This window comes from Colius striatus, chromosome Z, assembly GCF_028858725.1.
Source record: "Colius striatus isolate bColStr4 chromosome Z, bColStr4.1.hap1, whole genome shotgun sequence".
Lineage (NCBI taxonomy): Eukaryota > Metazoa > Chordata > Aves > Coliiformes > Coliidae > Colius > Colius striatus.
In genome coordinates this window covers 19,103,072-19,130,208 of record NC_084790.1, presented here as the reverse complement: position 1 = coordinate 19,130,208, position 27,137 = coordinate 19,103,072, and the positions used below count along the sequence as shown (strand labels likewise).

Here is a 27,137-nt window from a genome sequence, read left to right as displayed (position 1 = left end):
CAGAGGTTATTCTGAAAATGCTCTTTAAACAAGCCAGATTAAGCAGAAAATGAATACAATTTTGTAGTTTTAAATGGGTTGTCTTAGATTTTACAAAGTCACCACAAAAATAGGTGAATTCAAATGAACAAAAAAATTCCAACCATTATCATACCTTGTATGCTATTCAAATGTTCTGTCTGTACTTGTAGTTGCATTAGGAAGCTAGCTGAAACTTCACAAGAGGCATGCATTATTAAAGTTTCTTTTGTCTTCAGAGATTGATCTCTTTTTTCCTTTTTTTTTTTTGCTTCAAACCCATTTATCAGCTATTCAGATTCTTCTCTTTTCCACTTATGTTAAAGTAGTTTAGGCTATTCCGTTTTACAGGGAGATTGGAGATTCACAAGGCTTAGCTGGACAAGCCTCTGAGCACCTGACTCCACTTCAAAGTCATCCCTGCTTTAAGTCCAGAGTTGAACTAGATTGTTTCCAGAGACCTCTTCTAAATTTTCTGTGAACCTTTGAGCACAGACCTAATGACTCTCAGCTGCCCACATACACAGCTAATGAGTTCTTACATTTTTTGTTAAGGCCTTGTGGTGGTTTAGCCCTGGCTGAACCATAACCAAACCACCCTGTTACTCACTCTTCCCCACCTCAGCAGGATGGGGAGGAGAAATCAAGAGTTCTAGAACTTTGTGTGTTGAGATAAGGACGATTTACTAGAACACCACAAAGATCAGGCAGTTACAATGATGGCCAAGGGACACAGAAAAGCGAGTGCTGCCCGGTGTCGCTGCGCAGCACCCGCAGCCCGACGGCGAAGCCGCAGCTCCCGCACTCGCCGCCCCGGGCCAGCCACGGGCCTGAGCCTGGGCAAGACATCACATGGGATGGACCAGCCTGCCCATGCTCCCTGGCGGCTGCTGCGGAGAGTTAATCCTATCCTGGCCAAACCCACGACAGCCCTTAAGATCATTGCTGTTTTATGAAGCACGAGATTTCTTTCCAGTTTATGCTATGATATTGCTCAGAATCCTATAGTGAATTTTTGTCCTTTACATACTGCTCATTCTAAGCATTTCTCAGACTAGCCAGGTGAGCAACCAAAATGAATGCAACGAACTACACTCTCACACGAAAGCTGATTTTCCCCTCATCTTTTAATGTATACCACCACAAAGTTTGTCACATATGAAAACTGGAACTGACAACCAATTATCAGAATTTCCCACTTGATGGTAAAGTGCATTTTATGTGAGCTTCAAATATTGGTTGGGCAAACATTCTTTGTTTTTTTAATCATTCATGTTTAAAGTGCAGAATGGACTTATAACTTTGGGTACTGGTTATGAGTCACTCTCAATTTGAAGAGTTTTGCAGAAAAATGAAGAAATGATATGTATTTAAATGTGTCTGTTATTTCAGTTTTCATGTTAAAGTTTCACTTGGACAGATGGTACAGAGTAGAACTTTGTGAAATTCTTTCAAATTCCAGTAAAGGTGTTTGGGTGTGAAATGCTCAATACAGCAGTGCAGTTACTGAATCTTTGGTTTCAATTACTGACATTCCAAGAATTAATTGCAGAAATTTTTCACAACATACCTTGAGATAACAAATGCAGGTGGAAAAAAAGAATCATTATCCATTTGTAGAGATTTTAACTGAGCAATAGAGTTTAGCTTTATCAAAAAAAAAAGAAAAATCAGTACAGATCATCTATTTTTCTTTAGAAGCCAGTCCTGTATTGTCTATCCTTCCATCAACATAGATGACTAAGAGAATTGGAATTAAAAATGAGTAACTACAGCCCATTGGTTTTAAGAGTCAAAGATCCAATTAAAAAAGAGCTAGAAACTTGGGCATATTTTTTTTCTTCAACTGTAAAATATTTTAAAAACCTAAACGTGATTCTTCCACGTAGATTCTTCCTTACCATTTTCAAACTGTGGTATCTGTGAATTCCATTTTTGCAGATATGTAACTCAGCTGATGATTCATAGTTTGTTGTTGCAAACCTAAACAGCAATAAAAAAAGTCTAAGCATTTGTAAGAGATGCATATTCTATGAATGATGACTATATCTCATTTCTTCAAGTAAAGAATGGATGATGTCTTTTGGCTCTGATAAATTCAAAAGAAAAAGGGGTAAATAGTTTGATATCACACAAAGAACTAAATTTTTGATGATCTGTGGAGAAAGCATTAATCTTCTATTATCACATAGACAACAAATATAGATTTAAATTCTAAGATCAAGCTCAAAGAAATTTGTCATTTTTGATAGGAAACCATTCATTTAGTAGTTACGTTCAACATACGACTAAGATATAAGCTGGCCTTTAATACATACACACTTTCCAGTCGAACAGGACCTTATTACAAGTGTTGCCTTGCCCCTTTAGGAATGCATTTCATTATCTGCAGTACATAGTTTCCTACAATATAAGGAATAGCATTTTATACAGAAGGTGTGGATATCAAGCGTGGACAAAAACTTTACATATTAGACATTATTAGAACTGTCCATGCCCTCTGAAAGTCCTTCCAAGACCTTCAGGCAAACGTCTCAGGAAAAAGTGTATTTGTTGTATTTTCTTCACCACGTTAGAGACTCAGAAACCATCATGGTGAGTGTAGTGTGAGACAGGCAACCAACATTATGAATGAGATTAGATGATTGTGACATTTGCTGTATTTAAGAATCTGTGTTTCCACAGTTCTGTAGTGTATACAGTGACACACAGACGTATTGCTGAAAAACACATCACTTCAGGGCATGAATGTCACCCTACCATATGCAATGTCTAACAACACTGTTGTGTTGTAAGCTGTCAGAGCTCATGATAGAATTTTTTTTGCATCAACATGATCTGTGATCATGCTTCTGAAAATGTAGAAGTGATACATCCTTATGGTGGCAAACTGGGATATGTTGTGCAAAGGTATGGCTTTTTAAACATGGATTTATTTGCTTCAACCTAACAATGGGTTTGTAAGTTAATTTAAAAGCAGAATTTCTAACAATTTTTTAAAGCCCACAGAAATAATCCAAAAGAACTCAATGCAAATAACTTTATTAACTCCTGACCATAACATAGAATTTGTTAAATGTACTGAAGACTAGAAGAAAAAGGTTAAGCATCCCATATACTGTGTTTTACCAGAAGGAGTAAACAAAATTGCCGAAAACTGAACTACTTCACAAGTAAGCATAGTATGATGATTTCAGTGAGAAGTTTGCCCAAATAAAGATCTGAAGGATAGATTTATTTGCCATGAACATGGAATTAGAAAGATTTGAATACCTGTCTGTTGTACCTAAGGAAACAAAAGGCACTTGTTGTATAAAATAATAAAATAAAAAATATGCATTTCTTAAGTAATTATTTTTATAGTTATATATTTAGTATTTTATATAAATACGTGGCTTCCTCCTTGAAGTAAATATGAAAGCAGATATAATCACATTTGTGTAGCACTTAGAACAAAACATGAAGTTTAATCAGGGTCTCCTGCAGACAAGTCCAGCGTTCTAACCAAAACACACAGCAGAGTTTCATTACAATCCGTATTTCTTCTACTCAGTTCTCATTTTCTTCATTGCTTTACTGTTATGACCATAGTGATTTGACAGGGAAATGTCAGCAAAGGGAAGATTTTTGTCCTTTTCTTTCTTTTTAACCAGAATTTCCATGCTTTTGACATGACTGTAAATAAACTGATAGCACTGTTTTCTTTCTTTGCTTTTTGTCTTTGGCTGTGTTTAACAGTACCTTACTTTTTTTTTTTTTTATTTATTTTTTAATAAAAATGCCTCCTTCTCAACCCAAAACCTACACTTTTTGAACATAACTTCCCTGAGCTCAGCACGATGTATTTTGTGACCTTTTTTTTTTTTTCAAATGACCTGTTGAAAATGGCCATTGTATCTCATATTCAATCCAGAAGCACTGAAAGGGCACACAGATAATGATCTGCACAGAATAATACATTGGGCAAAACATCATTGAAGAGAGAACACTGAAAAACAGAATAAGGTATTTTTCCACTGTTTTCTGTATTTCAGATAATGGCCAATTTTGGAGGAAACTATTTCTTTGACTAGTAAGTAATCAGTTTTCTGTTTGGATGGTTAAAAATATATCTGGTAATTGCCTTTCTATTTTCCAGGTGTTTGAATTCTGAAACTTTGGAGCGAAAGGCAAATTCTTTTTACTCTTTGCAATCATTGTAAACTAGACACAGTGAATCAGAGAAACTTCACATAGTAACTTTGTTCATGGAGAAGGATAAGATCACAAGTTTGGTTTTGACAAGCCAGTGAATTTGTTCTTATTTCTTTTAGATGAGGGTTGCCTTTTCAAAAAAAAAATATGTTAAGCTGAGCAAACAGTTCAGGCAAAATCAGCCCAGTTTAGACAGTTCTGCATGGGCCAGAACTACATTAATGTTTTCCTTTCATCACTGTAGCAATATTTATCAGGTTTTTTTTCCTTATTTTCTCTAGATTTTTATAAAGCAGCCAACCATAGTTGTGTTGGCTGAGTATAAAAACCGTGCACCTTTGTGTGCTGCAAGTTTAAACGTCATTTATCTTTGAAAAAAATTGTGTAGGTTTAGAGTGAAGGAACCTGCAAAAGAATCTTCAAACAAATCTAAACCAGTAGATTTGTTGCAGTACTATGAAAGAAGAAGTACATACTTCTTTAGAGAACTGCAATTCTGTTTCTCTAACAGCAAGCAGAAAAGAATAGAGGATAATGATTTTGTTTGGCTGTGATTCAGGAAAACATGCAAATCTGAAGTTCCCTTTCCTGAAAGCTGGTGCAGGCAGGCCAGAGGTTTCTCAATCCAGGACTAGTTGTAATAAATATGCATTTTGATTAACTTTTAATGTAAAGAGTTGCTAAGTTTGTCATTTTCCCTAAACATGAAGTAATTTTATTACAGCAGTAGACTTCATAGTTCTTCTGTCCTCTGTGACATGTATCTGTACTATTGCAAACAACAATGGGCTGCAAAATAAATAAAAATTAGTAAGCTTTTACAACCAGAATATCATCTGGAACATGCTTGCTTACTTTTCCGATGCTTTCTCATATACTTTGAATATTGGTAAACTGCACCTGTAAGTCTTTGAATCATAGCTGGTGAGTAGACATGTGAATGGCAATAAGACTGTGCTCTACCAGAGTAATTTGAGCAATGTACTTCAGAATCACTTCACAACATACATGTAGGTCAGAAAACTATCATTAAGTACGTTTCACATGTTAGGGAGCTCAGGTGAAGATTAAAAGTTGCTTTATTTTCACAGTAAGTGTTTATTTAAGTACCCACTCCTACTCTCCTAACTCCTTGTCTTAAGCTCTGACACTTCCATCCTCTTCCCTTTTATCTGGTGAACACACATTTGCCTGTTTCTTTCTCTTTTCTCTTGCTCAGCTTTTCTAAAATGTTGATTCCAGGACAGCTATCATCAGCCAGCAACTTAACAGGAAACAAAATCTTTTTCACAAAACTGTATACTGTCCCCATTTCAACATAGCACTTAAGCAGACACTTAAATGTAAGCAAGGGCTTGGACATCGGGAATTTAGGGTGTCAATTTCTAAGCATACAAAATTCTTACTTATGCAGTTAAGTACCACTTTTCCTTTCCAGTGAACTGTTTATTTTTGAAAATCTGAGGTAGATGAGGACATCTCAATATGAACATTTGAAGACAGGTCTGAAGTCTTGATTATAAATTGGCTAGCAAGGTAACAAAAAGATGCAGTTTGTGAGATTACAGCTCTAAAATACTCTTATTATTGCAGAATTTTTCTAACATTAAAATTGCTCTGGGAGCCTCTAACCATTCTATAATGATGTGATGGGTTAACCTTTGCTGGTGTGCAGGTGCTCATGCAGCTTTTCTCACACTCCTCAGTAGGACAAGGGGAGAAAACACAATGAAAAAACTCATAGGTTGCAATTAGTACAGAGAGATCACTTGGGGAATTTTTTATCAATTAAATGGAATAGGATAATGAGAAATAAGAACAACCTTAAAATATTTCCTCCCACCTTCTTCCTTCTTCCCAGGCTTAACTTCACTCTCAGTTTTGCTGCCTCCTGTCTCAAAGTGGTGCAGGGAGACAAGGAATGGGGATTACAGTTGCTTCATCATGTATTGTTTCTGCGTTCTGCCTCACGTGTTTTCTGTTCTCCAGAGTGGATTCCCTCCCCTGAGAGACAATACTTTAGGAACTTCTTCAACACAGATCCATTGCAGGGTCCCCTGTGGAGCCACATGTCCTTGCCAGAATGTCTGCTTTGGTGTGGGCTTCTCCACAAGCTATGGTTTCCTCCAATATATGCCTGCCTAATGCAGCATGAGGTCTTCCATGAGCTGCAGGTGGATATCTGCTCCATTGTGGTCCTCCATGGGCTGCAAGGGGACAACCTGCATCACCATGGGTTTCTCTGGGGACTGAATCTCTGCTGCAGTACTGAGAGCACTTCCCTTTCTTAAATATTTTATCACAGAGGTGCTACCAATGTGGATGATGGACTCAGTTACGGCCAGGTGATGGTTCTGTCTTGAATCTGACTGGCATTGGCTCCATTTGACCTGGGGACAGCTCCTGATCTCTTCTGGCAGAGACCATCCCTGCAGTCCCCTTGCCATTTCTAAAACCTTGCCATATAGGTCTAGTACAAAATACAAGAGTAAAAACTGGACCAAAAAGTATAAAATTGTAAAAAAAAAAAAAAAAGATAAAAAAAAAAAAAGGAAAAGAGGTAGAATTCTCTCATTTTATTCATATAGATGAGTGGTACATGTAGACTGAAACTTATGCAAAAGTCCAAGGAAATTGCTGAAACATTCAACTGAAAATGTGTTTTCTGAGTTCCAGTACAATGCTTCTTCTCTGATGAAATGAATGCAGTAAGAGAATAATTTATAATTATTATTTATAATTTATAGGAAATATGAGCTATTGAAAAAGGGGTACAGCATACGCAATCTTTGAAAGAGATAGAGCACTTAAGTGCATGAAGTGTACATACAAATACACAGTATTAATATAGGCCAAATAAAACAAATAAACCAGTTTCACTCTAACTCTTGTAACTATTGCAAAGCTTCTTACAAAGCTTTGTCTCTACAATCCTAAAATATAGTCTATAATGTTAGGACACTCTCCTACGAAAATTTAGCTAGTATATCCAATTTACATCTTCTAGAAAAAAAAAGCCTTGCAAAGTGTGTTCTGCTAATACCATAATTGTTTAGTTGTTAAAAGTAAATTTCTCAAAACTGTTAATTGAAAGGCATGAGAATGAAAGTCGATAGAGTGATTAACTTAGACGTTTTAAGAGAAAACGGAATTTTATTCTGTTTAAAAATACTTTATAACTGAGTAAGGGAATAAAGAATATTGAAACACAAATAGATGGCGAGTAGGAAATGGTCATGTATTGGATGGGTAATGTCTGAGAAAAAAAGCAAACAGACATTAGTATATCAGTATAAAGTAGATATCACACCTGATCAGAGCTGTCGCGAAGTACACTTGGAATTCCATGGTAAGCTTGGACAGCCTTTGGTGAAATGAATTTTTATATGATTTCAAATCTTTACAGAATAATCTTTGCTATATTTTAGATCCATCTCCTTCTCTGTGCATTTTTGTAAAGTTCAAGGCAGGTAGTGTTGTTGAGAAACAAGGGAGAAAAGGTTGCTGCATATAGGAATTTTACTGGTTTCACGAGATGCAGGATTAAATAATACATATGATCTGGACTAAACCACTAAATGATGCACATGTCTATTTAACTAAATCAAAGGCATTAGTGACTTGTATGTGATCACTGTGTTGCTAAAACCAGAAAATACAGCAACATCTCAGTTGTCACAGGGCTCAGTATAGAAGCTCACTCTGTGGATGGGATTTAGATGTGCTGTATGTTTCCCTGTCTTAAAACCTGAGTATACTTGATTCTAGAGCTTTGAGTAGGAATTTGCTTTCTCAGAGTAAGAAAAGATTGCTTACTTTGACATACTGTTCAATTGAAAAGTATATCATAAACAGACTTTTCTGTGACATGCCCACTTATGTTATTCTGTCACATCTCATTGGGTAATGCAGTATTTGAGAGGTTTTTTTTTTCAGTAGAAGGTTGTGCTGCTTGTCACAAAATGCTGCTATCCCCCCTTCTCTATGTAGGCAACCTGTACTTGGTTTCATTTCTTTGCATACTGTTTTCTGCAACAGTTAAATTATTCATTCAACATCTCTACCCTACATTAGGAGCTGGCATAAATTATACTTCATTGATTTATCGATATTTGACATATCCACTCTTATTTTTCACACTTTGGACTTTAGAGAAATGTTCAATGAACATGGATTTTGGGTTGTAAGTCTTCTTCCATCCCATGTTAAAGATGAAATTTTGAAGAAAACTTACCCTTAGAGGGGTAATTTATTTAACTGAAATTCTGTTGTGTTAATGGAAATTTTTCCAAAACCAGGCATAAGTCTGACTGAGAACATTCATTGCTGAAATGTTTTTGCTGTACATGTCATATTGTACAATTAGCATGTATACATACTGACAGCAGTAACAATTTGAAAACAGCCAAGCTTTTCCTTTTCTTTAATAAAAATACAATCTTGAAACTCAAGAATATTTAATATTGTCTGAATTTGAAAGAAATAGACTGGATTCAGGTTTGGTTTTGAATAGGTTTTTCTTTGCTGTCTTTACTTGTACAAATTTCTGTGCTTTTAAATAATATGAAATTTGAGTGAATTTTAAGTGAAAGGGGCAGTACAGATGAATACTTTGATCTAGCTGTTACAAATTATTACATTTTTGTAGTTATCAATTACAGCCCGTAAGGGAATTCTGTAAATCTATCAGAAGGTAGGAAATAAGTTGTTCAACCTGGATGGTATGCTAACTGAGCTTTATGAAACAAAGTCTTGTGTCACACAGACTGGGACTATTGAAACTAGATTTTGTGAGCCCAGTACTGTGTCCTTCATTTCCTGTAGTGAGTTGGAACAACCGTTAAGCAAATAAATCCTGAAAAAATTATCTGTTAATTCTACTACATTTTCCTGTTAATTAATCATCCAGAGGGAGTCATACTTGTATTTATTTATTGCTCATAAAATAATTCTTGCAAATGCTTCACATGCTATATTTTTTACATTTTTTTCCTGATAAACCCAGAGGAAACATCAGATAGTCCATATTTATGTTAATTTTTGTGTAAATATACTCCAGAGACTGCCTTACAAATTACTTTTCCTACATATCTGTAGAGAAGAAGACTCTTCTCAGCTGAAAAACCTTTGGGCATCCTGGATCTAGGGAGTTGGTCACAGATACATTTTTTTGTTGTTTGGTAGATAGATACCGCTGTTAACATCAGCTATTTACTTTATAAATAGGTATCTCTTCTTAAGTAGCTGATTTTAACCTTCCTTGAGCAATCCTATTGAAACATAATATTCCAGCAAATAATCCAGCCAGCCCATAATTCTGCTGGTAAAATTGAATAGAGGCAACAGAAAAATGTTGTCAAAATTTGATTTAAAATGTGACTGTTATTTTACTACTGTCAAGTCTGTGCTACTTTTTTATCTGGGGTAAGGCAAGTTATATTTGGCCTCACTTTGCAAGCACAATGTACATAATTGTTGATATGGGTGTTCAGCTTTGCTTTTTAGGTATTTTTTGTGCATAGAGGGAAAATCCTAACTTCAGAAGAAAGGAATTTCAAAATAGTGTCCTCATTGACACTGGGCTTTTGGGAAGTAGTCATAGTATTTACACATACAGGAGAAAAAAAATGGAATGAGTTTTCATTAGAGGAATTAACAGCTGGTTTGTTCAGATGTAAATATCTCTCAGTTCTGACCTAGAGATTTCCCAGAGTCTGTGCGGACAATAGTTCTTGGGAAAAAAAAGAGAAAAAAGCTGTTCCATCTTGTAGCATGTGTACTACAGCAACTGCATTAATCAGAGCACATAAACCATACAGCTGTGTCTGGTGATATACTAATTGACTATATCTATACTTGATCTGATGGTCTCAGTACACAATGACTGACAAGAGCCTGGGGTTTCTGGCATGTGTGCCACAGGTACAGCACTGTTTTATGATAAAAAATTCAAAAGTCAGGTAAATTAGAGTGTAAGCTTTGCTTTTATGGCATGACTCTGGAACTGGCTTTTTTTCAGATCCATGCAGAAGATGTCTGTCAGTCCTGCAGCGGCCAATTTGATCACATCTGCAGCTCACTCAAGTTAGTACAAAGTCCTGAACCTGCAGGCATGATGGAGTCTAGAATGAGATGATTATGTAGCTCAGATTATTTATTTTATTCACATACATTTTAGACCAAGTTGTGGTCTTTTACAACAGAAATTTGAATTGGCTTTATTAATGAATTGTATGAGAAAAAAAAAAAAGAGATTGATCTTTTTGTAATGTGTAAACAATTTCCTTCCCATAAACACATATACATCTGTAATCTCCTTTTTCCCTTTAGGGATGAATGTTAACTTTGTTCTTCTATTATTTTAGATAACCATGACAAGAATGCACAAAAAAGACCTTACTTTTTCCTCAGAAGGCAAACTCATTCAGCAGTCTTGGCTTTAGTTATAAGTAGTACTAAGTTACTAGTGGGACACTGTGGCTAAGCACATTTTACAAATTACTATATTGTATCTACAGGGAGACCTAAAGGTTTTATGACAGCAACCTCTCTTCCTTCTGGAACATAAATATTCATCCCAAATTTATAAAACCAGAATAATAAAGTAATGAGGGGTTGAATTTATTTATTATGGTTATGATTATTTAGCTGAGAACATTTTTATAGAGTAATAAACTACCTTTCAGACAAAGGTATATTGTACAGGCAGACCCTGCTGATGACAAACACTAAAACTAGACATACCTTAAACCCATTAAACCAGGAAAATTATCAACTGTAAATCAGTACCATAATATCAAAAGAGGCCATTTAATAGACAAAAGATAGAGAGGATGAACAAGTTGCAAAGAAAAAAGCACTGTATTTGAAAAAGTCCATAAAATTAATTTAGAAAAAAAAAAAAATGAACCAAAACTCTATCTCACTGTAATTTTGTTGTGTTCTTTCCGGTCACACTAGATACTGCTGTATTTCAGAAAAGTGACTACTCCTCTGCTCCAGATTGTGCAATTGCTCTAAGCAGTTGCATGTCTATAGTGAGATTGCTTTGTAGGTTCATTACAACCTGCACTGGGCACTAAAAGCTGTGACTCAAAATTTGTCCAGGTCAGTGGAAAGATCATTCTCAATTCTAATAACCTTTAGAGAAGTGTTTTTTTCATTAAGGCTAGTGCTTGTTACATGGGAAAGCAAGACCAAAATGGTCAATGTCTCCCACATGTGTGAACTGTACAACTGTTGCCCTTTGTTTCAGTCAAAATCAGCAAAGGCAGTGGAGAGAAAACAAAAGGCTACTGCTTATGCAAGAAGTAAATTGGCTTTTCAGTGCAGTGCCACTCTGCCATCGATTCCAAAGACACAGGTAGCTGAACCGCCAGAGGAGAAGCATCAGAGCACCATGTTGCCTCATTTGGATTAAAAAACGATGAGGAAACAAAACTGAACACTGGATGATCTAGAGGGTCCTAAAATAAAAGGGCCAGGTTGAAAGCTTGGATAACAATGATACCAGGGCAGAAATGTATGATCTCTGCTGAGTCTATCAGACGTGTGTCCTGGTTTGGGCTAGGATAGAGGAAGTAGGAAGGGGTACAGCATGGGCAGCTGACCCGGGCTGGCCAACAGGTACTCGATACCATACTGACATCATGCCAGTACATACAGGGAGGGAGCCAGTCGGGGGCGGGGCTGGGGGAGCGCAGGCTGGGCTGCCCGTCGGGAGCGGTCGCGTCGGGTCCCGGGGGGGTGAGTAGCTGCGGCACGCGCCATTCCTTTTGTATATCCCCTCATTTACTGTTAAAACTATTCTTTTTCCTGAACTTGTTTCTTCTTATTGTTATTCTATTAAACCGTTCTTATTTCAACTTACGGGGGTTTTTCCCCTTTTTCTCTGGTTCCCCTCCCCGGAGGAGTGAGCGAGCACCCTCGTGGCCGTTCGAGAAAACCGCGTCAACGTGGATGTGGCACATAAAATGCTGTATAAAACCTGCTTGGTTTTTTTTTTCCCTTGAAAAGGTATTTGGATTAATCTCCCCCCCCTTTTTTTTCTGATTAAAAAACTTTTGTCTAATCCCTTCTAAAAAACTATTCTTTGCTTTTATCATCCTTTCTCTTTCTGACAAGCAGAACAGTGTTTCACAACATGACTCTGAAATGACGCATCACAGAAATGATGAGCCTACCAGTGATTTCAGCTTCCAGGAGTCACCAAAGTATTTCTAGCAAGGGACAGCGTGGGCTCTATTTACAGCTTTGCAGAAACATGTAGAATCAAGCATTAAATAAAGTTTCCTTTGCTTTGTCACCAAAATCGTGTACTTACAAACTAATTTGAAACTGGTGAATTTATCTGCTGCTGTTCAAAGATATCTAATTTAGCCAAACTATTCATGAACCTGTGTTGAACCTCTTAGCACATTAAAAGTGTTCTCTATTTTAATGACAATTGTGAAGGATTTTGTGTAATTAATGAGCTTTAAACACAGAAAACAGTGAAACCTCTTTTAAGTAACTCCAAATGTAAGCCTTTAAAGCTTGAAGGATTCAGAAGCAAACTTTGCTTCTGGGAGTTGCAAACTTAGCCAGCTTTCATTTTATCTATGTGAGCTGTCAGACTGTATTCCAAAGGGAATATGGCACTCTGATACAGTGGAGTGAATTCAAGGTTTTGAACTTTACACATTCAACTCAAATGCCCCAAACAAAAGACTGGCATGTGCTACTGCTCCCTTCCACAGTGAAAGTATTCCTCTATATGTCGTGCTTCTTCAGGTTTCTAATAGTCATGGAAAAAAATGTCCTCCCTAGTGGGTGATTTGAAGTCTAATTTCATAGATTGGTTTCTGTTGAAAGGGATTTTTAAGAGTCAATCAGTCGAACTCCCCTGACATATGTAAAGACATTTGCAACTAGATCAGGTTGCTCAAACCCCTATCCAATGTGACTTTGAATATTTGGAGGGATGGGGCATCTTTCACCTCCCTGGGCAACCTGTGCTGGAATTTCCCCACCGTCATCATAAAAAAATTTGTCCTTGTATCTAGATTGAATCTACCTTATTTTAGTTTAAAACCATTACCTCTTGTCATATTCCAATAGGCCCTAATAAAAACTCAGTCCTCACCTTTCTTATAAGCTTCCTTGAAGTATTGAAAGGCCACAGTAAGGTTTACCCAGAGCCTTCTCTCCTCCAGGCTGAACAACAACAACTTTCTCAGCTTTTCCTCACAGGAGAGATGTTCCAGCCCTCTGATCACTTTTGTGACTGTCCTTTGGACCCACTCCAACAAGACCCTCATTCCTGTGCTGAGGGCCTCAGAGATGTAGGCAGCACTGGGCTCTCACCAGAGTGGAGTAGATATGCAGAAGCACCTCCCTCAACTTGCTAGCCATGCTGTTTTTGATGTAGCCCAGGATACATCTGGTTTTCTGGGCTGTGAGGACACATTGCCAGCTCGTGTCCATCTTTTCATCCACCAGTACTCTAAAGTCTTTCCCCACAGAACTGCTCTCAATCTTTTCATTCACCAGCCTGTATTGATACCAGTGGTTGCCCCAACTCATATGCAGGACTTTGCATTGGGCCTGTTGAAACCTCATGAGGTTTACATAGGACCAGTTCCCAAGCTTGTCCAGGTCCCTCTAGATGATCCCTCATTCAGACTCTCAGATATGTAAACCACACCACTCACCTTGGTGTCTGTAAACTTGCTGAGCATGCAGAGCACTTATATTGGCCTGCTTACTCTGCTGGGTTGCTGCCTGGAACTACCCACCTCAGATGAGATGGCTATCTGTGGTCCCTGGGTATCTCTGGAATGACTAGTTTTCTCTTCTATTTGCTCATCCTCTGTAACATGCTGTGTGCCTTTACAAAACAAGCATCTCAGTTAATGTCCTTTGACAGGAAGGAAAGCTGTTTCTGTTGACCAAACTCAGAAGAGCTGTTGTGATCAGCTAGGAGATTATTAGGTTGAAAGGCAGAGAAAGCAAACTTCCAGAGAAGTTAGATACTTGTTGCTTCTGCAGAGAGACTACAGAGACAAAACAGCAATCAGACAGGTCTCGAAGGGTAAGGCAAAGAGAGTGTCCTAGGACTAATCTGGACTTGCTTACAGTGCTTGCTGCAATGGGTTGTGTGCCACTGCACAGTCTGAGAGCAGTGCTTGAAGCAAGAACCTGCCTGGCATGGTCAGTGGAGTTGTTTATAAACCAATATTTGGTTTCTGTCCTGTCTGGTTAAGTTGCTCAGCGTTTTGCTTCTTAAAAATTAATTTTTCCCAGTATGCACTAGAATAATATATAGCTTCTTTGAGTAGTAAAGCCTTTTGACCTTCTTTAGAGCAGCCTATGAGCTCTGTGTGACTGGACTCTCATCACAAACATCTAGAAGAAGGGGTGCATAGGAGATTACCATTATCATGGTTGAGGGATGTGTTAGATGAGTGTCTGTACAAAAAAAGATGTAGGGGTTGTGGCCTAGACAGTCATACTGATGTATTCTTACTAAAAGCTGGATGAACCTCACTTTCCTATTATTTAGAGATGCCTCTGGACTCCCTAGAAGATAAATGTGTCATCCTGATAGTTTTGTGATGAGAAAACATATACCTGCTATCATGTGTTTGTTCACAGTCAGGATGAGCTTTTACCACTTGAATAAAAGAAAGATGCAAGGTTTTCTATGCTTTTGGTTTCAGGTGTGTGCTGCACTTGCAAGGGAAGGAAGGACTGACATCACTCCTGTTATGTCAGACTGCAGTTTATTAAAATTGCCAAGTGCAGTGTGGATAGAAAAAAGAGTGAGACCTTTTTCACGGCTTTTTTTTGTTGACTTCCAGCACTCCCCAGAAAAGCTACTCTCAGCACAAGCCTTTGAGCAGCGACCTGTGAAGTCAGCTCAGTGTTATGGGACTGTTATTGTCATAAGTGCCCAAAGATATATGGTGTCAGGAGTAACTCTGTGATTCTCACATGTGAAATAAACATAGTGCAAGGGATGCCATACTACCTACTTGAGATAGCAAATGATAACCTAACATTAGAGAAGGAAAAATTCACCTATATCAAAGTCCAAGATACTGCTGCTTGTGCGCTCCCAATAGCTCAGGTAATTTAAAGACAGCTTTGATATCTCAACACAAGGGAGGAGAGTCTAAACATACAAGTGTGTAATTGTGCTTTCACACTGTTTCCTGGTCTGTCTTGGTGGTGGTGTATGAGGCTTACAGCAAAGTGTGAAACTAGAGCTATTGATTTTCTCTTTTATTGGAAAACAAGATAATAAATGATGGATTAGCTGAATAAATTAAATTTGCTATTGCTGCAGTTTCAATATGTCAAACAGAAGAGAATGCTGGCTTAATAAGAGATAAAAGCAACCTGAAAATAAAAAATAATTATTGAAACAAAGAAGAGGACAGAATCAAGGAAAAGGTTTAAAACTCTTAAAATAAAAATTGACTTTAGGCAGTTACTAGAATATTATTTAAGCATCATAGAATCATAGCAACATAGAATGGTAGGGGTTGGAAGAGACCTTTAGAGATCATCTAGTCCAGTCCCCCTGCAGAAGCAGGGTCACCTAGATCAGGTCACACAGGAACATGTCGAGGAGGGTTTTGAAAACCTCTAGACAAAGGCACTCCACACTGTCCCTGTGCAGCCTGTGCCAGGACTCCATCATCCTCACAGTAAAATAGTTTTTTCTTATGTTTAAATGGAACTTTTTATGTTCCGGCTTCATCCCATTACTCCTTGTCCTGTTGCTAGATACAATGGAAAAAAGGGATATCCCAATCTCTTGGCACCTACCATTTATATACTTATAAATATTAATGAGATCCCACCTAAATCTCATCTTCTCCAGACTAAACAGCCCCAGTTTCCACAGCTTTTCCTCATAAGGAAGATGTTCCTATCCCCTGATCATCTTGGTGGCCCTGTGCTGGACTCTCTCCAGAAGTTCTCTGTTCCTCTTGAGCTGAGGAGCCCAGAACTGGACACAGGACTCCACGTGAGACCTCACTAGGGCCAAGTAGAGGGGGAGCAGAACCTCCCTTGACCTGCTGGCCACATTCTTCTTGATGCATCCCAGGATGCCATTGGCCTTCTTGGCCACGAGGGCACATTGCTGGCTCATGTTCAGTTTATTGTCAAACAGGACTCCCAGGTCTCTCTCTCCAGAGCTGCTCTCCAGCAGGTCAATCCCCAGCCTGTACTGGTGCATGGAGTTGTTCCTTCCCAGATGCAGGTCTCTGCACTTGACTTTGTTGAACCTCAGGAGGTTCCTCTCTGCCCAGCTCTCAAGCCAGTTGAGATCCCGCTGAATGGCATCACAGCCCTCTGGGGAATCAGCCAGTCCTCCCAGTTTGTTGGCATCAGTGAACTTGCTGAGGATACAGTCTGTCCCCTCATCCAGGTTGTAGATGAAAATGTTGAACAAGACTGGCCCCAGAACCAATCCTTGTGGAACTCCACTGGCCACAGGCCTCCAACTTGATTCTGTGCTGTTGATCAACACTCTCTGGGCTCTGTCATTCAGCCAGTTCTTGATCCACCTCACTGTCCACTCATCCAGTCCACACTGCCTGAGCTTTCTGATGAGGATGTTGTGGGAGACAGTGTGAGAAGCCTTTTTGAAGTCAAGGTAGATGACATCGGCTGCTTTCCCCTCAACTAGCCAACGAGTCTTCACAGAAGGCTATCAGGTTGGTCAAACAAGATTTCCCCTTGGTGAATCCATATTGACTCCCCCTGATAACTGTCTTTCTCTTCATATATTTAATGACAACATTCAGGATGAGTTGTTCTATTACCTTTCCAAGGATGGAGGTGAGGCTGACTGGCCTGTAGTTTCCTGGATCCTCCATCCTGCTTTTTTTGAAGGCTGGAGTTACACTGGCGTTTCTCCAGTTCTCAGGCATCTCACCCGTCCTCCATGAAAATGATGGAGAACAGCTTAGCAATCATATCAGCCAGCTCCCTCAACACTCTGGGATGCATCCCATTAGGTCCCATTGATTTATGAATATTAAGCTTGGCCAACAAGTCTTTAACCTCCTCCTCATCCACTCAGGGCGAGTTCACTGCTGTCCAGGCCACCCAACTAACCCTGCTGAACTGGGCTTCCTGAGGGCTGGCCTTGGCTGTAAAGACTGAAGCAAAGAAGGCATTCAGCAGTTCAGCCTTCTCTGAACCTGCTGTCACCAGGGCACCCTCTGTGTTCAGCAGTGGGCCCACATTCCCCCTAGTCTTCCTTTTGCTGCTGATGTACCTGAAAAAAACCCTTCTAATTTTCCTTATCCTCCCTGGCTCAATTTAATTCTAGAAGGGCTGTAGCCTTCCTAGTTGCACCCCTGCATGCCCTGGCAATGTTCCTATACTCTTCCCAAGAAGCCAGCCCCTGTTTCCACCTCTCATAGATGGCTGCTTTCTGCCTCAGTTGTCCCAGCAGATCCTTGCTCATCCATAGAGGCCTCCTACCTCCTTTTCCTGCTTTTTTTTTTTCAGTTACCAAAAGGCTTAACTATTTTAAGTATGTATCTGTTACATTTAGAATTCTGTGCATCCAGGTGTATGTTGTAAAGTATAATTCAGTTAGGATATTTTAGACATGAGATACAGGCTTAAGTAATTTGATAATGTCATCAGTACGCAGGTGTGGAACTGAAAGGTAACATTAGTCCTGACAAACTGGATCTCTTCATTTTCCTATGAGCTTTCTGTCTTGTCTCCAGGATGACATCTGAGGCTTAAATATGGATAAAATTGCACTCAGACGAACCCTACCTGTTTTACAGTACTATTCTCTTTTTGTTTAGGGTTTTTTTCCTCTTTTTTTAAATTAAGAACTACGTATTTTGGTCAACTTTTGCCTATTCATAGAAACTCTGGTAGTAGCTAGCACAGGGTTTTCTAAAGTCTTATGTTGTGAGTGGTTTGATAGAAACATTAAGCTAGTAAACATTATGGCAATTCTTAATACATGACACCAAAGGAGGCCAATAAAGATACTGAAATGAGGGTAACAATAGGGATGCTATTGTTTTGAAATTATACTTGCTTCTTAACAGCACTGATAGCACAGTCCTACACAACAGTGGTTTCAGCCTGTTGTCCTACAGCAGTCTTGGTCATTGTGCAGAGACATCGGCTTCTTCTGCTGAATGGTACATGACACCTTTTGTTACCTCTTTCTGGAAGTGCTTTAATCTAAGCAGCTTTAGCTGGTTTTAGCATTTGAATATCACACTCTCGAAAGGTTCTAGAATGTTTTTAGTTTCCTTCTAGTGACATTATGATGTTTATTTTCTACAAAGTTATCCCACATAATATCATGAATCTCTAATACTGTTAATCACTTTTCTTTGTTGTCTATAGCTTATCCTCTTCCCTCATTGTCTACTTATTTTATTGTACTTTACTTAGTTTAGTTTGGTTTATATCACTTAAGTTAGTCTTGGAAATAGAAATTGTCAGAAAGTTGTGATACAAAAAAATTTGATGGAAATTCTGATAATGACTTAATCAAGCAATATAACATGCCTAAATAATAATTTCTTCAACAATGCTGGTTGTTCATTTCTGTAGAGCATGGGGGTTGTGGTTGCAGGGCGTATGAAATGAAATGAAGGTGCTTGTGTAGTGAAGACAACATTGAAAATAAATTGGATATTCATATAGTATCAGAAGTAATTTCATTATATTGCATTTCTGCAGAAAAAAAACACAAAAAAAACCCCTGAAGGAAATGTAAGTCATTAATCCTAGTCTAATTTGCCATTAATCCTGCCCATGAATTTTCCATAGTTTCCTTGCTTTGTTTGCTGTAACATGTGATTTTGGAAGAAAAGTCTGATGTTGTCAAAACTTGATATTTTTTTAACAATCAGGACAAAATATTACTACAAAAATATTATTTGAGTTAATTTTTAATTTCAGACCAGCTCATTACAAAGTTACATCTGACTAAAGTTCTGCAGTCTCTGATAGGAGTTATAATTTGGTTATACAGCCTTCCAACGTCTCTCTGAAAATTGATGCCTTTGATGAGACTACACTTTGTGTGCTGTACTGTCATCCATCTTCTGATTAAGCTAACCTTTCTCTATTAATTAAAAGAAACAACTAACTCTCCAGGACTTTAGCATATATTGCCAGGGTTGATTAACAAAACAATCTGGATGAGTTGCAAATCTGAAATTATGAAACAAATATACCTAAAAGTACCTCTTGCTATTTGGAGTCCAGAAGTATAAAATCAGATTCTACATCCTTTTTTCTTTCCTTCCATACGTGTTCATTGTAGCACATCTTTAATTTTGAGATTACATAATATTGAAAATCAGCAGATCTTCCACCTTTCTAAACTTTAGGTACACATAGTACTTTTAATTTTTAGTAATTTTTTTTAGTCTGAATTATTCATCCAATTGTTACCTCAGTGTGACATACCTTTATTCTTGCATTGTCTTTTCTGTTTGTTGTGACCAATTTTAGAAGTCTGGAATATTTTTGTCCACTTCAAGGGCTGTTCTAATATGCTACACACACACTAGTATAAATAGTTTTGCAATCACAATTTAATTTACCGCTAAATGCTAGAAACGTATTGTCTCTAACATGTAAGTCTGTCTCAGGCCCTGAAAGTTAGGACCTGCTTATGTCAACCTTTTACATCAAAAGAAGTATTTCTGGACTCATTGCAGAGTTTTCACAGCCCAAACACGTTGCTATATGTTGTGTGAAGTTTCAGCATTTTATGCCCAACTAAAGAGCAGACATTTTTCTAATGTATGAGTTTATTAGTCATCTCAGATATCATTAGGTGTGCAATACATAAGCACAATTTAATAATAGTATGTGTAGTTACTAATATTGATATCAAAGGCAAAGAGTAAATAACTGTGTCCAGAATAGTCGAGGAGAAGGAAGCAGGCAAGTTGAGTGATTTACTAAGGCTGATGCAAAATTAGTTATACATTAGTTGCATATTCAGCTGCCTATTCAGGATGTAAAAGCGAATGACATCCCATGCCGCGATTGAGAGACGGAGACGCAACTTGATGCAAGCAAAGTGTCCCCTTTATTGAATACAGGCAACATATTTATATATTCAGAAGGCCAACGAGTCACATGCTGATTGGAACAATCAACTAATCATCTCATACATATTACAAAAGCTGAGCTCCTGATAGGCTAATAAAGAACATACGACCCTGCCAAGAGGTTATTATGTTGCAAAACTAGATAAGTTTCAAAGTTTACTTAGCAGGGTCACAAGATCCTGTTCTTTTGTGCTTACTTCTGCATGTTGCAATTCTCCACCACCCTCGGCACTTCTCCATACTGACACAACAAGCCTAACGGCCAAAACCAACTTTATTACTTATATATATCTATATAATTACTAACACCCTATAAGCTCTACTAACTCCTATTCATACATAACCCACATCTCCCCCTTTTTGTTTTTAAGCAACATCCGCTTCCCAAGGTTTGCGTCCGACTAGCTCGAGGACGTCTCGTTTCACTAGCTCTTCCGTACTAGAAGTTTTTTTTTTTTTTTTTTTTTCCAGGTCTTGCTGTCGTACAAAAAGAATCCTATTAACAGAGGTAGCTATAGATTTTTGAAAACACTGCAAAATACATGGCATTATTACTAACAATATACAAACTATTAAAAGAATCAAAACTCCTTGTTTAAACAAGTCTTTTAACCATCCCGTAATTCCCCAAGATGCTAACCATCCATCAAATCCATCCACTCCCTCTTGTACATTGTGAATTCTGTCTCGCAATTCTGCAATTTGCTTATGAATACTCACAGAATGATCAGACAGATTCATACAACACATTCCTTCAAATTCCTGGCATCCATGTCTACAGCTAAAAATCCAAAAGTTACACAGTCCACAATGGGGACACTAGAGTTCCCGCTTATTGGTTTCTGGGATTGATGTCATTCAGGAGCAGTATTCTCATCTTCGTTCACAGGTTCCGGGGTGTCGTCGGCTGACAGCTGCTGCAATGTCTCTCTAAAGGGTCTCACACTCTTTGCTGGAATCCAACGAGGACCTCTTTCTGTGGAGACACAAGCATAACCTCTGCCCCACGTAATAAGGGGATAGGGTCCCATTATCTTACCTGATTCTGGATCTCGAACCAAAACTGGCGGTTTCACCCTGGGCTCAAAGAGATTGTTTATGCTAAAATGTCGAACTACCGGGGGATTGTTATCTAACAAAGAACAATTCAAAAAATTAAAAACATATAAGGCTTTCTGTAATCTCTCTTCTGGTGTGTCAGTTCCTACTCCCCCTTTTTGTTTTTGTAATAGCCGCTTGAGGGTTTGATGGGAACGCTCTATCAGAGCTTGACCCGTGGGGGAGTGAGGAATGCCAGTGGTATGTGAAACTCCCCAGGATACAAAAAAGTCAGTTAAAGATTTAGAGATATATGCAGGACCATTGTCTGTTTTTATCTGGGAGGGCACTCCCAGGGTGGCAGAAGCACGCATTAGATGTTTGCGTACATCTCGTGTCTTCTCTCCGGCATGACAAGAAGCAAACAGCATTCCAGAAAATGTATCGATAGAACAGTGAATATACTTCAAACGCCCAAATTCAGCAAAATGGGTAACATCTGTTTGCCATAATTGAAGGCTTTGCAAACCCCTGGGATTAACCCCTCCTGCTATAGAAGGAAAAGAGTGTCTTTGACAGTCGGGACAAGTGGCAATGATACTATTAGCCTGCTGAGGCGTAAGGTTAAACTGTCATTTTAGGCCTCCGGCATTTTGGTGAAAAAAAGAATGGCTAAGTCGAGCTTGTGCTAAACGGTCAGGTAACACCTGTACGGGTAACGTAAGCACATCAGCCTGTCGGTTTCCTTCTGCAATAAACCCAGGTAAGGAGGTATGGGACCTAACATGCATAATAAAATAGGAATGACGGCGAGAGTTTAAAAGAAAGATAAGTTCTTGTAACAAAATAAATAAAGTGACATGAGAAACATCACGGAGTACCGAGGCTTCTGCTCGTTGAACAATTCCTGCAACATAAGCAGAGTCAGTGACTACATTGAGAGGAATAGACCATTTCCGAAAGGCACGAACCACGGCCGACAATTCTGTTATTTGAGGAGAGCCCTGTACAGTTTCTACATCAGAGTCCCAACGTCCAGACTTATCATCCCACCAAAGAATGACAGACCTGTGGGTTTTTCCCGATCCATCTGTAAAAACAGTAAAGGCCTGCAGAGGCTGATCACTTCTTTTTGGCATCGGCAATAGGTGAAAATCAGCGTGTAACAGTTTATGAGAAGGTGGATGCGAGGTAAGTTGACCTGCATATTTGACTAAAGCTGTCCCCAAAGCATCCGATTGTTGCAATAACCATTGCAAATAAACTGCTGTCACTGGCAAACAAATAAGGGTAAAATCTGTCCCTGCCAGAGTCAACAGTCTCTGCCGGGCCTTGATGACAAGGGATGCAAACATTTCATGCTGTGTCGAGATAGTTTTTGTTGCTTGATTGGGTAAAAAAACCCACTCAATAACCAATAAAGGGTCCGGTTTCTGGTCGTCCCACTGGAAGATTAACGCATGAGGCTGCTGCACAGGGTTTAGAATGATGAGTTGAAAAGGCAACTCAGGTGCATACCGCTGTGCTTGTCTGCTGGTAATTGCTGTGGCAACCTTTTGTAACGCATTCATAGCCGCATTGTCAAGGCTCCGTGGGGCGCACAAGTTTGTATCTCCTCTAAGCATTTGGAACAATGGATTCAAATCTGCATTTGTAATACCAAGTAAAGGCCGCACCCAGTTAATTGTTCCCAACAGCTTCTGTACGTCATGCAAGTTTTTTACATTAGCACGTATTTGTAAAGGTTGTGGAACAATAGTCTGAGCTCTAATACGCCATCCTAGATATTTCCAAGGTGGTAATTTTTGTACTTTCTCTGGTGCGATACAGAGGTCTGCTGATTTTACAGCAGCCATGACAAGGGCTACGGCCTCCTCCATGACTTCTTGGCGCTGAGCTGCCACTAGAATGTCATCCATGTAATGATATATCAACACTTTAGGTATTGCAACCCTAACGGGGCTAAGTATTTTCGCTACAAACCATTGACATATTGTGGGGCTGTTTTTCATTCCTTGTGGCAGCACAACCCAGTGGTATCTCTGCAAAGGGGCTTGCATATTGATGCTAGGGACTGAAAAAGCAAATTTAGGGGCATCGTCTGGATGCAGTGGGATATTAAAAAAACAATCTTTAAGATCAATAACAGTTAAATGCCAATCACGAGGAATCATGGTTGGTGATGGTAGCCCGGGTTGTAGGGCTCCCATGTTCTCCATAGCATCATTAATTTTTCTCAAGTCATGGAGCAAGCGCCACTTGCCAGTCTGTTTTCGGATAACAAAAATTGGCGAATTCCAGGGACTTGTAGAGGGAACAATATGCCCCTCAGAGAGCTGTTCTGCAACCAACTCTTGGAGGGCGTGAAGTTTTTCTATAGGTAGGGGCCATTGATCGACCCAAATAGAAGAATTAGTCTTCCAAGTTAATTTTAGGGTTTCACGCCCTGCAATGGCCCCACCTAAAAAGGCTTTTGGGTAGTTTGAATAAACATTCCCCATTGAGATAACACGTCGCGTCCCCATAAAACCATAGGGACAGGTAAAACAAATGGTTTAACAGAAGCTGTTTGACCGTTCGAATCCTGAATCTGAATCAAATCAGAGCTTTGTCGGCTAGTTCCATAGCCCCCTATCCCAGCCAGCGCCTGAGAAACATTTGCCAGTGGCCATTGTGGGGGCCACTTAGCTTGGGAAATAACTGTAACATCTGCCCCTGTATCAATGATTCCACTTAAAACCACTCGGTGATCCCTGCGAACTAAAGTACAGCGGCACATGGGGCGCTTCTGGGTGATAGATTGGACCCATAAAATCTCAGGCACTCCTGTAGAGCCAAAAGCTCCCTGTCTTTGTTTCGGTTGGCCATCAGACTGGAGGCTAGTTACTTTAGGGATTAAAATCAATTGTGCCATTTTACTATCTTTTGGTATGGTACAAGGTGGAAACGGAGTCCAAGCCATGACTTTAATTTCCGATTCACTATCAGAATCAATTACTCCTGGCAATACAAAAAGACCCGACAGGGTAGCAGACGACCTCCCTATTAATAATGCTTGAGTCTGTGGTGGTAAAGGGCCAGTAACTTCAGTAGATAACAGGTGAACAGAGGAATCAAGTAAAGTTACTGTGTGGGAGGTTGCCAGGTCCAAGCCGGCGCTCCCTGTGGTTGCTGGGCAGAGGTCAGAAACCCTCCGGTTTCCTGCCCCCCCCCCCGCGTACGGAGGGGCACCGGGGCCGGTCGCGGAATTTGTGTCTGCACGCGCCGCGGATTCGCATTCAGCTGCCGGTTTCCTGGTATGGGACGCCCATTCACATCAAATTTGGATTTGCATTGGTTCGCAAAATGCCGTCCCTTCTGACATTTAGGGCAAACGCTAGGTGCTGGGGGTCTCTTTCCAAGTCCAATGTAACGACAATCTCTTTTGATATGCCCTGGTTTCCCACAACCAAAGCAGTTCTGCCTTTCATTACCTCCCACGGGCCCCTGCATGGCTGCAAAAGTGGCGGCCATTGCTTCATATTTATGATCCACCGTGCCAATCCTGTTACAAGCCTCAATCATCTCAACTATCGTGGGGTTTTGATTCGGAAGCGATTTTAAAAGTTTTTTACAATCGGCGTTAGCGTTTTCTACTGCTAATTTCAGCAATAGGATCTCCCGAGCTTCGGCATTATCTATTTGCCGATCTAGAGCCTGTTTCAGCCTATCTATAAATTGCATATATGGTTCTCGAGGCTCTTGAGTGATATTAGTGAAGACTTTTTGAGGCTTTTGGGAATCAGGAACTTTCATTAAGGCTCTTCTCGCTTCCTCCCGGACCGCTTTTAAAGCGTCTCGGGGGATGTCTCTAGCCTGAGCGGCTGGGTCTGTGTGTTGCCCTGTCCCAGTAAGATGTTCCATAGTTAAAGCTGCTAAAGCGGCATTAGCGTGCCCCGCATACCCCAATAAAATTGTTTGTAGCCCTGACCTCCATTGAGATTCCCACATTGTATATTGAGCCGGGGTTAACAACAATCGCACAAGAGATTTTAAATCATGCGGGGTCATGACATATGTATCGAATACAGAAGACAAAAGACTCGCAAAATAAGGAGAGGACAGTCCGTGCTCAGTAACCGTACGACGCAATTCCTTAATCACTGAGAAAGATAGCGATTCCCATTGAGCCGCCCCCCCCCCTTCCTTTATAGATTACAGGAGCCACTATGGTTTTTGCTATTTCTAGTTCCCCTTCCTTCAGCGCTTGGCGCTTAATCTCTCCCCAAACATCATGGGGGCCAGGAGGGAAAAGATCAGGCTCTTTTTCAGGGTCAATGGGTCCCGGATCAAAAGGATCATCCTCTGGTGGGTAACCTGCAGCACAGGCTAATGGGGGGGGTGACGAAACAGCGGGAAGTGGTGGTGCTGAGGGCTGCGCTCCCCCCTCTAAGTCTCCCTGGCTTTGCTCCTGCGCTTTTACCATCTCATAAATCGATCTCCACCGTGGAAGCATTCGTTGAGCCTCCTCATTTCCAGAAGTAGCTGCATCCCATAATTTTACCCCCACATCATCCCAAAGTTCCTGAGTAAAAATTGAAGAGGCAGTAACCGTGGGGATCTTAACCTGGACCCATTTAAGGATCAACTTAAGATCCTGACCCGAAAGGGTCTTTTTTCCATGCTTTTCAAGCAAAGCTTCCATTAGTTCATAAACGTCTCTTTCAGGAGAACTAGTCTGATTCCCCATTTTTCAGTTTCCCGCAGCTCACCTCTCGTTCCAGACGGGGGTGATTAGCCGGCTTTTCCTGCTTCGTTTCAGCAGCTCCTTCAGTTCTGCGGGACTCGCAGCACGCCACCAGATAGGTGATTATCTGTCTCCGACGGACTCTCCACAAAAGATCACGTCGGGGTCACCATTTGCCGCGATTGAGAGACGGAGACGCAACTTGATGCAAGCAAAGTGTCCCCTTTATTGAATACAGGCAACATATTTATATATTCAGAAGGCCAACGAGTCACATGCTGATTGGAACAATCATCAACTAATCATCTCATACATATTACAAAAGCTGAGCTCCTGATAGGCTAATAAAGAACATACGACCCTGCCAAGAGGTTATTATGTTGCAAAACTAGATAAGTTTCAAAGTTTACTTAGCAGGGTCACAAGATCCTGTTCTTTTGTGCTTACTTCTGCATGTTGCAATTCTCCACCACCCTCGGCACTTCTCCATACTGACACAACAAGCCTAACGGCCAAAACCAACTTTATTACTTATATATATCTATATAATTACTAACACCCTATAAGCTCTACTAACTCCTATTCATACATAACCCACAATCCCAGACAAGTCATCATCAACATTACAGCTTCAAAACTTAACTGGGTTTTCTGCCAGCACTGACAAGTGCTTTGAAAAATGGTTGACAGCTGAATTTATCTTATCCTTATTAATCCTTTATGACAAATGTGTCCATAACTGTATGTTGAACATGACTTTCCATAACTAGTATCTTATGGCCTTCCTCCCTGAGTCATTCTGCTACATGTGCACCCTCAGTCATAATGGTAGTTAGGAATAAAGCTTTTTCATTAGACTACACAGTCACACAATGGTTTGTTTTACAAAATATCAAAAAATTCTGTTTCTCTTTTCCTATTTCCCAAATAAAATTCTTCCTGCGTCATCTAACACCATATAGGGGGTCATCTCAAGCATTTTTGGGACTTGGTGGTAAGCAACTACTAGGAAGAAATTTGGAAACTTTTTTTTTTTTTCATTTGTATAAGTG

General features: G+C 39.6%; 1 long non-coding RNA gene across 1 annotated transcript; it reads left to right on the top strand.

The window, feature by feature from the left end:
• Positions 1-11,913: 11,913 nt before the first annotated feature.
• On the top strand, positions 11,914-12,508 carry LOC133628705 (uncharacterized). The gene is made up of 3 exons (XR_009820805.1): positions 11,914-11,958; positions 12,123-12,228; positions 12,340-12,508. It is a non-coding gene; the product is annotated as an uncharacterized LOC133628705 (long non-coding RNA).
• Positions 12,509-27,137: the final 14,629 nt, after the last annotated feature.